The following is a 3,575-nucleotide window of genomic DNA, read 5'->3' as shown; positions in this document are numbered from 1 at the left end:
CTTAACCTTGGATTGGTGTTTGGAAAACCCAATTCAAAAATTCATCTCGCTAGACTTGTAGAGAAACACTCCTAGAACCATGTGGTGGTTTCAAATTGTCAGTTAGGTTGAAGATTGAAATAAATTGAGGAGAGAGAGTGGACCTTATCCCTAGAGTGGTGCCTACGACGCTCCTACAAAAAATCCACTTCATTAGGAATGTCGGTGGCGGAGAATGTAACCTAGTGGTATCTTTCGTTTTTCGATTGGCGCCTGTTTGGTCGACAAAATTGAGGAGAGGGAAAGAGAGAAGACGAGAAGAGAGAGAGAGAGAGAGAGAGAGAGAGAGAGAGAGAGAGAGAGAGAGAGAGAAAGAGAGAGAGAGAGAGAGATGAGAGAGAGAGAGAGAGAGAGAGAGAGAGAGAGAGAGAGGTGAAATTATTCTCTTAAGAAATTCGATCTTTTGAGGCTCAGAAGTTTTAGGAGAGTTATATTATATATATATATATACATTATTAATATATTATATTATATAATTTAATTAATAATAATTAATAATTAATTAATTAATTAAATTTATTTTTACACTTTCATGTACATTATTTTCTGGGGCGTTACACCTACAATTTTCTCCTTCTTTATTAATATTCTGTCAAAGATATCCCCTACACTACATTGGTTTTTATGGAATCTAACATAAACAATAAACTTTTATATTTCAAAAAAGATAATTTATCCAAAAAAAAAAAAAAAAACTACTCGTTCTCTTAAACAAGTACTAGTTGCAAAATATGCAAAATTACTTAAATAATTAACAATTTGTTCTTACTATTAAAATTTAGACTCTAGTAAGTTTTTTTACACACATTATAAATTGCCATGCTTGTTCAAATGAATTCATACAACTTATCAAATGTATTTAGTGATTCTTATTTTACTACTTAGAGACAATTATATTAGTCGTTAGTATTTTTTAAAAATAATTATATTATTACTACTAATAAAGGGGGTCATATTATGTCAAATATGAAAAGTGAAAAGTAAATATACATACATATGACATAAGACGAAAGTGTCCAATGACTAAGGCAAATATAATTTGTTCAAAATTTTAGTTTTACGCTATCATTATCGTATGATAGTGAAATCAAAACTATTGTTAAAAAACAACATCATCTAACAATGAAAAATTTTGTTTGATTCCCATTATAAGATTTCTAACAATGTGTATATCATGCTAATATAGTGTTTGGAGATAAATAAACTGAAGTTATTAATTTAACAATATTTGAAAAATAATTATATTGCCAACATAAAACACTATCATTTGCATCCTTAAAGTCCCAACCACCATAAATAAAAAAAAAATTGATACTTGAAAGTTATAATATGCAATATATGCATGGTCATAAAATTTCAGCTTTAAAGTTATATTATAAAAATTACACTAATATTACTTTTATTTTTTATTAATTTATATTATTACAATCACAATAATTTGTTATTTGAAATATGATAGTAACATCTAATATTAATATTGCAGGAGGCACTGTTGTCAAACATTGCAATCAATTTAAAAAGCAAGTATAAATTAGTTTCAAAAATAAAATTTTTATGAGTCTGAACTTATAGTGAAATTCTTAAATTTTATAAAAATTTATCATATTTAAAAAACTTAAAATTATTAATATGCTAAATTTCAATACTTATAATTTGTAAATGAACTTATCTTGTTATTAAATATTTATTTCTGTACTTCCTTTCATTTGTAAGAAAAATTTTAAAAAATGTTGCCGTTAGAGAACGAGCTTGAATCCGTAGAGGGTTATATAATACAGCTTCCAAAGCATCTTCGTAAGATTTTGAAATTGAGAAAGAGAGAGAGAGAGAGAGAGAGAGAGAGAGAGAGAGAGAGAGATTTGAAATTGAGAGAGAGAGAGAGAGAGAGAGAGAGAGAGAGTGGAGAAATCGTCGGTGATGGATGCATTTGAGAAGGCTTAGCTGCCCGTTTCACCTACCTTCTTCACTCAAATCATCCCACAGACAGACTAATTCATCGATCATCTCTGCAATCAAATCACATCGGGAATTTTTGGGTTTAATGTGTGCTTCTCTCTCTCTCTCTCTTTATCACTGAATCAGTTTTTTCTAAGCTATTTCTCTGTTCTTCTCTCTTCTGAGAGAGGAGAAAGAGACGGAGGGGAGGGATTGAGAGGGAATGAAGAAATTAAAGAGCTATTATCTACACTTGAAACACCCAGAAACAATGGAGCGAAAATGGGTAATCCCATTAGCGATAGGCTGCATAGTTTCCCAATTCCTTCTGTTTCTTGCAACCCTAACACGCCTGATGGTTCTCCTCTGCTCCCTCTCTACCGCCGTCGAATCGAAGCTTCACCTTTTGCCCATTTCGTCTTTTCCTCCGCCACCGCGGTTCGCCTACCTCATTTTCGGCTCCACTGGCGACGGCCACATGCTAAAGCGCACCCTCCAAGCTCCCTACCACCCCAACAACCGTTACGTTGTGCATCTAGACCTCGATTCTTCATCCGATGAGCACCTTGATCTGCTGGATTACGTCAAGAATCACCCTGTCTTTGTGAAATTTGGTAATGAGAAATTGATTACGAAAGCAAACCTTGTAGCGTACAGGGTACCAACAATGGTGGTGAACACGCTACACGCCGCGGCGATCTTGTTGAAGGAAGGTGGGGACTGGGACTGGTTTTGTTACTCAAGATGGTAGGTGTTGCTTTAATTGTTCTCAATTTGAAATTGTGTGTTGTTTCAATTGTTTTCTGCATTCGTCGATTGACTGGTTTATGGGTTTTAATTGCCAGATCTGCTGCACACTTTTTCGTATTTGCCACGCGATCTTAATTTCATTGATAATACTAGCGATATTGGGGGGAAGGAGTAAGGAAATTTCTCCTTTTGAAGTTTTCTGTGTGTGTTAGGCTGTGAAAGTGTCTTACTAGTTTATCTATACGTGTAGATTTCAAATGGCAAAGCCAGTTATCATAGATCCAGGGCTGTACATGACAAAGAAAGCTGATGTTTTCTGGGTTACACAGCAAAGAAGTGTGCCGACAGCCTTTAAACTCTTTACAGGTACAGTATATTTATTTTTTCCCCTTTAGTGTATTACCTTTTACTATAATTTTCGTTAATTCTCTCTCTCTCTCTCTCTCTCTCTCTCTCTCTCTCTCTCTCTCTCTCTCTCTGCATAAGTATCAATATGATTCATTTTCCCATGGAACTTCTATGTGGCTATCTTAATTGTCAGCTAGATCTGTTTGGTTTTCTTGGGGTTGGTGGTATCACGTATGTTTTTGCAAACTTGAATTTTGCCTAGCATGGCTGGGACCTAGAGCTGGAATTTGTTTTGCATGGAAGAATTGGTTTTTCTTTTGTCCATGAAGGTGTTAGGGGTATTGTTGCTTTGTGGTTTAATGGGCTCGGTAGACTCTCTGGTGGTCTGCAGATTGCATGGGTCTTATCCTTTGTTTGTTGTTTAGAGTTGATTTTGGGTAGTGGTGTATAGACTTAATCTACGGTCCTAGTTAGTTTGCATTGGGGTTGTCTTATCTGAAAGG

The 3,575-nt window shown here is 34.5% G+C and overlaps 1 pseudogene; it reads left to right on the top strand.

Annotated features, from left to right (window-relative positions):
• Positions 1–2,197: 2,197 nt before the first annotated feature.
• On the top strand, positions 2,198–3,119 carry LOC131147158 (beta-glucuronosyltransferase GlcAT14B-like; annotated as a pseudogene).
• The last annotated feature ends 456 nt before the right edge of the window (positions 3,120–3,575 follow it).

This window comes from Malania oleifera, unplaced genomic scaffold (genome assembly GCF_029873635.1).
Source record: "Malania oleifera isolate guangnan ecotype guangnan unplaced genomic scaffold, ASM2987363v1 ctg328, whole genome shotgun sequence".
Classification (NCBI taxonomy): domain Eukaryota; kingdom Viridiplantae; phylum Streptophyta; class Magnoliopsida; order Santalales; family Ximeniaceae; genus Malania; species Malania oleifera.
Note: the sequence above shows the minus strand (reverse complement) of the source record. Positions and strands in the feature narration are given on the sequence as shown.